The sequence below is a fragment of the Parasteatoda tepidariorum genome, chromosome 4, assembly GCF_982258835.1.
Source record: "Parasteatoda tepidariorum strain Cologne lab strain chromosome 4, Ptep-v5.0, whole genome shotgun sequence".
Lineage (NCBI taxonomy): Eukaryota > Metazoa > Arthropoda > Arachnida > Araneae > Theridiidae > Parasteatoda > Parasteatoda tepidariorum.
In genome coordinates, this window is record NC_141758.1 from 104,829,243 (window position 1) to 104,839,860 (window position 10,618).

General features: G+C 28.0%; 1 long non-coding RNA gene across 1 annotated transcript; it reads right to left on the minus strand.

Moving 5' to 3' along the window:
• Nucleotides 1-5,374: 5,374 nt before the first annotated feature.
• Nucleotides 5,375-9,667, minus strand: LOC147812513 (uncharacterized). The gene is made up of 2 exons (XR_015433240.1): nucleotides 8,007-9,667; nucleotides 5,375-7,378 (listed from the first exon to the last, which is right to left on the minus strand). It is a non-coding gene; the product is annotated as an uncharacterized LOC147812513 (long non-coding RNA).
• Nucleotides 9,668-10,618: the final 951 nt, after the last annotated feature.

A 10,618-nucleotide genomic window follows, 5' to 3' on the forward strand; every position in this document is an offset into this window, starting at 1 on the left:
TTTGCTTTTGGTGACTAACTTTTAGAAATTATGATTTAGTTAAAAAAAAATCCATCGATATAAACTTTCAAGATAAAGAATATATTCGAATTTAATAAATGGTATGGAATTCTATAAAGTGAGGAGGGATTAGGGAAGTGTGAAATATGGTTAAAGTTTTCTTTTTTGATAAACTATTTACTATAATGTTCTAATTTAATAAAAAAAATAGATGCATTCAAACTAAGTTTTAATATAAAGTCTACATTTGAATTTAATAAATGGTCTGAAGTCTATATAGTAGGGGTGGGACTACCAATAAGCGTCAGCGTTGAAAAAGGAGTTCCCTCTTACCTGGGTGAGTCAGCGTGGCTCCAGGTGCGACCACCTTGGGTGACGTCCTAGTGGGGAGTAGTACCCTTGCCGTGAGTGTTCTACTCCTACACATCAACTGCATCCTTTGCCCATCGGAATGTTCGATTTAATTGCTCGGCTACTAACACTTCCCACGTTCTTGGCAGGAGAGCGAACTTGGAAGCATCCCGGAAGCGTAGCTTTCTTGCTCCGCCATCTTGGACGCTGAGCCGGAAGATCAGCGTGGGTGGGGAATTGGGGGATGTAATAGAGGTGGCCGTCCAGGGATAACTCCCATTTTTCCAGTAAGTGTTCGCTTCCCCCACACCGTAAGATCGTGGCTACGGGGTTAAGGTGGGTTGAATGAAAAGATGGATCTCCAAGAAAAGAATCCAGGGCACAAGAAGAGAAGGAAGGGATGATGGCCAGTATCGCGGTTACCGCATCCACAGCGTGCGCATGCGCAGTGCTCCCTGCAGTCGAAGGGACGATCGATGACCTCCTCTTGCTCCTCCCTCCCTCGCATCCGGAGAGTGCGCCCTCCCTCCTCAACCTGTTGGTGTCGGAGCGATACGAGCGCCCCCTATCGTTCCCCGGCACCGCCCCGGATAAAATTACTCCCTGAATAAAAGGAGGGGGAAAAGTTATAGGTCAGAGTAAAAAAAAAAAAAGAGAAGAAAAAAAAGAAATTTATACTTTCGCTTTCTTCTTAAACGCAACTCGTTCCATCATCCTCCAGGAAAAGAAAAGAAACAGGCGCTTAGGTGTGAAGTAGCAAAACCAACAGTAGTTCACCTTCAACATTATTTATCGTCTATTCTAAAGAAGTATCCTTTCCCTTAAATTGTTTTTCACCTTCGCTGATATGCAGAATTCATAGATGTGGTCATTTATAACTTCGCTCTTGTGCTAGCCTTAGAAAACCCTCTGATAATTAAATCTCTTTTAATTTTTCCCTTCATCAAATTTTAAATTTATATATTTTTGGTCTTACAATGATTTCCCAAATTGTTTTCCGTCGTTTTATTTTCATTAGAAGCATCTTTTTTCTTTTCAATGTAATTTAAAAATCTGTTTCATTAATTGTAAGAATAAAATAGTATTTGTAATTCTGAAAGGAATTTTTTTTTTTAATTTTATTTTAGTTGTAGTAATAGAAGAAAATAATTTTAATTGATTTTTACTCTGTGGAAAATATTTTATCTTTGTTTGGTACAATTTATTTATTTATTGTTTCGAAATTTAAATTATAGTTCTATTTTAGGAATGACTAATTAAAGGGGAGGAGCTTCCGTATTAAATGTGTTTCCACGCCGAGGAAAAGAATTCTGGTATAATTACCATACTAGTATGGAAATAGCGTTTCTAATAAAAAATAACATAATTCTGATAATAAAATTAAAATATACGGTATTTAAAACATTCATTTGGTATTTTTGTGGCTTGTATGGAAGCAGTTTACAGGAAAAATTCTGGTTTTCAAAATTATAGTTCTCATTAATCCACATATGGTAAAAATACAAAACTGAAAAAAAAATTTCACCGAAAAAATGGTTTTATGCCCTGTTCTAAGATATGCTATAATAATAAAATTTTACCATATTTATTACCAAACATCCTGCTAATAAAACCATATTTTATTGTTAATTTTAACTAAAGTCATTACCAAAGCGCTTCCAAAGCTGAAAATTACCATGCTTTTTGGTATTTCCATGGAGCCAAAATTGCGGTAAATTTTAGCATGTTCTGGTAGTTTTGATCATACGTTTTTAATCAGTGTCAAAGAGCTATTACATTTAGTGGTAATCCTTACAGGAAATTATTATTACTTACTAATGACAGTATAAAAATATTAAAATTTAATAAAATAAAATAAAAACTAGCAATTAAATAATTCAGATTCGAGTAAAAATGTTTATTACGAACGTCTTTATGAGGGAATATTACTTAGTCAAATAGTTTACATTTTTGCTTGATAAAATCTTATATGAACCACTTCATAAAGGCTTTTAAGAATCTTTTATAAAAAGAAAATGACCTTGCATGAATTGCCAATTGAAAGCTTATATCAAATCCTACTTCAAATCTTATATGAATAGCTTCATAAAAGTTTGCATAAAACTCTATTCATATTTGTGAGCAACAATTTTGATAGGAATTTTACTTAACAAATGATATTGCTTAAGTAAAAATATTTTTACTAGAAAAGTTTGAAGAAAAAAAACAAAATTTTTAAAATTTGAAATCGTAATTGACTAAACAACCCGTTTGTAAAAAAAAAAAAAAATTTGAAAATAATAAATAAACCTTAACGTATTAATTTAGTTTGCTCTTCAAATTTTCCTAAATATAAAAACAAAAAGCCTATCAAGGACAAAATTAGTTTATACTAATTTAAGCTTTCACATATCTTTAATTATTTTAATTTTCTTTTACATTTCGTGATTAAAGAAACGTTTTGTGATTGAAGAAATAAATTGAAAATAAAAGGCCAAAAACACTCTTCTTGAAAAAGAAGAGAAATTCATGCATCTTTAAAAGGTGATCAGATCAGCTGAAAAATTGTAGAATTTATCGTATCTGCAGACCTATAAAAACGAAAACTTCGCTTCAATTCTCAAAAATTCATACTGTTGAATAATGTAAAAAATAAAACAACTATTTAATAAGTAAACTGACAGCAGAATTTTGAATATAAGAAAAGGAAAACCTACTAACAATGAAAAGCGAAGGAACCAAATTACGATAAAGTTTTAAGAAGGTTTATAGTAAGTACTAGTAAGGGTCTATAGTAAGTTCTAGTAAAGTAAGTATAAAGTAAGTACTTCAACTATCTGCAAATATCGCACATGATTGGACAATTTTATAATTAATCGAGAACCAGGGTATACGAATAAAAATACCGTCTACTAAAAATATTAATCATAAGTTGGTTCATAGAATTTGGATAATTAATATCTGTTTATTAAATTTGTCGTTAACTGAGAAAAAGTAAGGTATTTATTTTAAAGCAAATTGTAAAAATACTAATCTACGTTTGATATGCAAATTACGAATTTAATAATGCTGTTTGTTCATACTAAGTAATAGTATATTATTTAAAGAACCGTAGGTTTTACAGTGCAATTATTTAAAGAATTGTTTCAGCAATATCTATCAAATTTCTTTTATTTAAATAAATTATCTTTAAACATTTGAAAAATTTATAATTCTGAAATGAAAATCTGATCACCAAAGTATAATACGTGAAGACTTTACCTATGTTTAGTAGAAAATATTTCGCTAAAAGCAAACTTGTAATGAAACTTTCTTTCAGAACGCTTCATGCAACAGGTAGTAAAAAACATCCCTAACTCTTCTTTTGCTTTCACTTGCAAGAGCGGAGCTTGAAAAGAACATTTCATCAGTTGGTGCAGAATCTACAAAATTCCGGATCAAATTACGATAAAAAGTACTGGCACTCAGGGTGCTGGTAAATCTATTTTTACTGAAACATGTTACGGAACAAAAATCTGATATATCGTAAGTTTTACAATAATAGTTACCGTAAAATCACTGAATCACTCTAATTAAATAAATATTACTGTAAAAATTACGGTATAGAATTTTACTGTAAAAATGAAATTTACGGATGATGCACCCTAAGTTCCGATATTTTATACCTTAATTTGATCCGAAATTTCTTATAATGTTGCAACCCTCTATTCAATACAATAAAGTTTCGTTTCTTACGAATTTTGTTAATCTTGCATATGAAGGAAAACTATTTATGTATTACTTATATATTTTAAATGTTTCTGGAAATAATGTGAATTCTTCATTTTTTAAGAATTGCTAAAATATATTTAATTAAGAACACTTTCAATATTTGTTAAAGGTAATAAATGAAATCTAAATTTTTCCTGGAAAAAAAAAGAGTAAGATTTTGATAAAATGAACAATCAAATATTGTCTTTTAATATGTTTCAAATTTTCAGGAAACCTTGGAACCTGGTGTAAAAACCATTTATTTGGTTACGTTTAATTTTAAGCATTGTATTTTTTTACTAATTATGAGGTAATAAGAACTATAATTAAAACCAGAATTCCCGTTAAGTCGGTACCATATGAACGAAAACCGTTACCATATGAAAGCTTTAAATAACGTACATTTTAGTTTTATTACCAAAAATATGTTTTTTTTAATCCGAAATGTGTATACAATACAGTACGGTACTTTTATCAGAATTGTTTTTCTTCTTCCAGAAACGAAGCGCATGCCAAAATGCTAATTTTACAAGAGTATACTGAAAACTATATGTCCATGTCTGGAAATTTTTTTTACGATTTAATTGTTTTTTAACTTTAAATTTAAAACACTAAACAGGTTTTCTGAAATAATTTCGTATTAGCCAAAAATGATATAATGTAGCTGAGCATATTGAAAAACTAAACGCTGCGTTTTAAAACAGATTTCAAACTGTACATTAGTTCCTCAGGCATTCAAAATTATTATTTTTTTGAAACTTAATTAAAATAATAAAAAATGTAGAAACCATTTTTAAGGAATAAAACTATTTTTAAGCATTTTAAATGTTTTGTAAAGATAAAAACACATTTCATTTTAAATTTCCAAAAATTCTTAATATCTAAAAAAATGTACGAAAAACATGCAATATATATTTCAGAATACTATAATATATAATATAGGAAGTTTAATACTTTAGTGTACATAAATACGCAATATCTGTAAAAATAATACGCGTTTAGCTTCCAAATAATTAAATAAATAACAAACGAAAATGATCAACGAAAATGAAATGAAATAAGATGGTCATTAAGATAAGGATATATCATTTTACATCCATTTTTTGTTCTTAAAATATCTCAGGCGGAGGAAAAAGAAAAAAAAAGATAAATATATAACTGCATCTGTTATTTTCTTCTAAGCTAATTTTTTTTAAATGCTGTTTTTGTTCCCGCTTAGAAAGGCTTTATCTTTTTCAGAATGACATTTTTTTTATTAACTTATCCGTGTGAAACATATAAGTTGTTTGTCTTCTTTTTTTTACGTCGGATTTTTTTTATTGAGGCCAAATGTTACATTGTAGTATCACAATTAAGTATATTTGCGTCAAGTAAAGCAATATAAATTTCATTATAAGCATGTTACATTTCTAAGATTTAAAGTTAAGCCGTATATATTTACACTTCTAATTGATTTACAATATGCAAAAAAAATGCATAAGATTTAGAAATTTTCTAATTATATTTATAAATTTAAACTTGGTCATACAAATCGTATTTAGATATACAATGTAAAAATTCCGGTATAATGTACCAGCATTTTGGTTGCATCATCTATAAAATCCATTTCTACTGTAAAATATTATACCGTAATTTTTACAGTAATATTTATTTGATTAGAATGATTCAGTGATTTTATCGTAATTATTACTGTGAAAATTACGGTATATCAAAGTTTTTGTTCCGTAATATGTTTCAGGGAAAATGGATTTTACGGTAAAATGTACCCGCACCCTGAGTTCTGGTACTTTTTAGCGTTATTTGATTTGGAGTTTATTTATAGTACAAGCAAGAGCAAAATCATGATAATGGACTGTGTATATCCATTTTTATTAAGTTGTTTTCAATAATTGCTTTCGATTTTAAAAATTGTTTTCGTTTTTTCAGTAATTTTAATTTTATTTCCCTGTATTTTTCCCTACTTAAAGGTAGATATGAGTATAGTCATTGTAATAAGTGCCGAATTTTTCCGTAGTTTTTAATACCAGAATTCAAGCGGAAAATAATAGAAAGTAATAGATATGAGTATAGTCAATGTAATAAGTGCCGAATTTTTCCGTAGTTTTTAATACCAGAATTCAAGCGGAAAATAATAGAAAGTAATAGATATGAGTATAGCCATTGTAATAAGTGCCGAATTTTTCCGTAGTTTTTAATACCAGAATTCAAGCGGAAAATAATAGAAAGTAATTCTCAATAATTAACTATTTCGGTTTCAACTATTGAAAACTTAAAATTCATGAATGACATGAAATATTGTATTATAGTCTAAAGTATATTGAACATTTTATTTCACAGTGATCAAATTTTATCGATTTAAATATAATTAGCTTTTTTAATTTTTAGAAACTATGCAAACTGTTTCTTAAATTGATTAAAAATTTTTGATAATCGCTACGAAACGAAACTTAAGAATAATACGGGAAAACATTAGAACTTATGTATACTCTAAAGAATATTTTAGTAATTCTGTTTAAGATGTTCCCACCACACAAGTTAAAGTCTAACATATACATTACATTAAACCTCATAAATACCTGCATAATTATGTTTACTGATTGCGTGCATTATTTTTCTCAACAGGTAAAAGAAAAAATTCTTTCAAAAGAAAAATGTTTAGTTCTTTCTCTGAATCGAATTTAAAAATGATTTGAAATTAGACAATGATTCCGCAAAACCGCCATTTAGTGAAATATTCTATTAAAAAACGTTTAGTTTTTTTATGAATTGAATTTGAAAATAATTTGAAACAAGGTAATGATTCCAAAACATCGCTACTCATGGAAATATTCTATTAAAAAAATGCTTCGTTCTTTTTCTTAATGAAAAATAATTTCAAGCTAGGAAACGTTTCCGATAAACTACCATTTATGGAAATATTTTGACTAAAACTATTTCTTTCCTTTTCTGAATTGAATTTGAAAAACGATTTGAAATTAGAAAACGATTTGAAATTAGAAAACTATTTCGAAAAGCCGCTGTTTATCGACACATTTTATTAAAAATTCGTTCTTTCTCTGACTTAAATTTGGAAAACGATTTGAAATTAGAAAACAATTCTATTCATTCCAAACGATTATATTAATTCGATTCATTTATAGAAACACTTAATCGAAAAATGTTTTATTCTCATTTCAAAAATAACCTTTTCATTCTATGTAAATAAGACGTATAAAGACATTTTTGGGTGTTTATTAGTTGTGCAAAATTTTAAATACATTTCCAGTTGAAAATACGTCACTGCGCTTTTTATTCTATACTTTAACACAGTGATTCTCAACCACTGTGCCGCGGCACTTTTGTGTGCCGCCAAATTCTTAAAATGTGCCGCCAAATATTAGAAATGATACAATAAAAATTATAATGCTTTTTTTAATTATGAGTAAAGTTTAAATTGTTTATGACACCCAATTGTAAGAGCTAATCATTAAAGTAAGCTATGCAATTAATAAACAAATTAACAAAGGATAACTAGAAAAAATAATATATAAAAAACAAATTAACAAAGGATAACTAACAAAATTTTAGCTAACAAAATTTTAGCTAACAATTAATAATTAGCAAAAAAAAACTAGTTAACAAGAAAATCACCAAAAAAATAACAGTCAATTATTATAGAAAACAAGCTAACAATTAATAACTAGCAAAAAAATAAATAACTATTACTAACTAATAAAAAATTGGTCGAAAGAAATAATTAATCCCTTAATAAACGAGCTTTTGTAGTACATATTATTTTATTTCACATTCAAAATTATTATCACAAACTATTTAACACAGTGTAAAATAGGTAATTAAACAACTTTTAATCTAATTTTTTTTCACTGTGCCATCAAATTTCGAAATCGTTAAAAGTGTGCCGCAACAAAAAAAAGGTTGAGAATCACTGCTTTAACACAACTAAAGCAAACTTGTGAATCATTCTCTTGCCAGTCGGGTTGACTTTCATTGTTATCAGGATAAAACAGAGCTTTCGAGATAACCCCACCGACAAAAGTCACATGGGTTGAGGTCTGCTAATCAACTTGAGCTTGAAACCAGAGAGTGCCAACCAATAACATGTCGTTCCTAAAATAATATCTAAGTAACCGCTTCCTGTATGTGCCAATATGAGGTGGCTCCCCATTGTGCGTAGGATCAGTTTTGTTTTTATCGTAATCCCCATAAAGATCGATATTGTTTCAATAGACGTTGCTTGTTATATTAATATTGATATATTGCAAATGGTTGCGTCGGCGATAGTAGCAATCATAAAACGGCGCTGCTTTGTTCCAAAATAACCATTCTCTAAAAATATTTTCGTATTTAGATTATTGTTCACGTTAATTTTGATCTTTTAATGTGAGGATACAACTGTGAGTTTTACAGCATTATCGAAAAGGCAAACCGGTTGTTCATGGCAACATCTTTAAAACATTTTTCAAAAAAAAAAAGGAAGAAAACGAAGTTTGATTCAACAAAAATATTGTTTAATATTTACAGCATTAGTGAAAATACAACATTTATCTGAAAAAGAAAAAGCTCGATTCAACAAAAATATAACTTAATATTTAGAACAATACGGAGAAGGCAAACTAGTTGTTCATCGCGAAATCTTTTAAAACATTTTTTTTCACAAAAAGAAAAGGGAAAAAAAGCTCGATTCAACAAAAATATAATTTAATATTTTAAGAACTCGCTTTGGTCTCCGATTTTGTAGCTTACAAAGACATTTATAAAGCAATTAAGTTGTATCGCTAATTTAAATGAATTTTTTCAAATGTTTTCCGTATCTTACGTAAATATAGTCTCAGCATAAAATATTTGCAAACCATTGCTTCTGCAAATCCATTTTTTTAGAAGTAGGATCGATTTTGAATGAATTTTTACTTTTACCAGACGTATAGTTACTTAGAATAATTTCCAAAACTAGAACTCTAGCTTCGATTAACTGAGCTTGCTAGTAGAACTTATTTTTAACTCGCATATTATTATTATTGTTTTAATTTAGACACAATTTGTGAGCCACAAATCACAGGCATATACATAACTAGTATATTTTTAAAAAAAATTAACGTAATTTATGTAAATGCTTTGCAATGGTAAAATATTTGTAATTAATTATTTAAATTTTATCTCTATTAAATTATAGTGTACTAGTTAGCATTATATGAGTTTTTAATTTTATTGAAAGAATGAGTGCATGTTCGCCCTCAATAGAACATGACAGAAAAAACAAAATAGAAAAGTTTCCTTTTTTTTGCCTGTTTCTTCAATATAACTGGTAGATTTTATATAAGTTCGTAAAATGAAGAAAATTTTTTTGCTATTGATCATTGGAATTCAACTTGATTTGGTTTAGGAAATTTTAACGGTGCAAATAAATAATCTGCCAGGCTTCTAATAAAATGGCTGTTTCGGAACTGGAACATATGGTTCATTTTCTATCAAGTACAACGATTTTATATCCACCATTTCCTAAAATTTAGAAAATATTACGAACTAAGATCAGTTTTTAGGCCTATCAAACTAAGCACTATATAGATTCAGAACTGAAATTTTGTGGTTAAGGGGCTTATCAAAATGTTATTCTGTGAGAAAAAATTTATCTCGATTTCAACAGTCATTAACTAGTGTCAAAGAATTTTTTTTTTTCGAATTTTGCATTGATAATGATCGAAAATCCAGCACGAAAATGCTGGCTATTTTTAAATTTCTAAATATAGTGACTGTTTAAATCTATTTTCCTTGTATAAGCTACTTTATTACTGTTTAAGGCAAGGGGATAAAATTATTAAAAGATTTTAAGACATTCAATAAATGACTATCAAGCAATAGTATACATTTTTTTTAAATTTTAGTGCATCAAAAACACTTTATTCTGCCATGCATATTTCGAATTAATTCGGGTAAAATACATAAAATTTAAGAAAATATAAAAACAGTATTATAATTTTTAAACGTTTTTTGCAATAAAATATTTAATTATAATAATTTCATTTAATTATAGTTCTACCAAACTTAGGTAATATAGTAATTTAGAACATAAAATTTAATGACATAAATAAGGCTAATCCTATTAGTGGCTAAAAAATGTAAGCTAAAAATACTCATTGAGTATATTAAGCTATAATGTAGTTAAATTATACTGTAGTTCAACTGTTTTATGATTATGAGTCTACTCTATTTTAGTCTAAATGTATTGTAGCTGAACCACGTTATTGTGCAACTATAAACCTACTTTTACACAGTGATGCAACTATTAGCCATAGTCTAATTATATTATTTAACTATATTGTAGGCGATTTGTATAATTTCAACACACATTTTTGTTTAACTATATTTATGGCACACACATACTTCAACTGTAAAAGTGCCATACGATTGATGAATTTTGTTTTAAATAATTAACAGCATAATTAGCATGTTTAAAAAAAATTTTTGATATATAATCAAATACCATCTACACGATGTATTTCTACTTAAGCACTTCATAGCATAATTAGTATATTTATTTAAT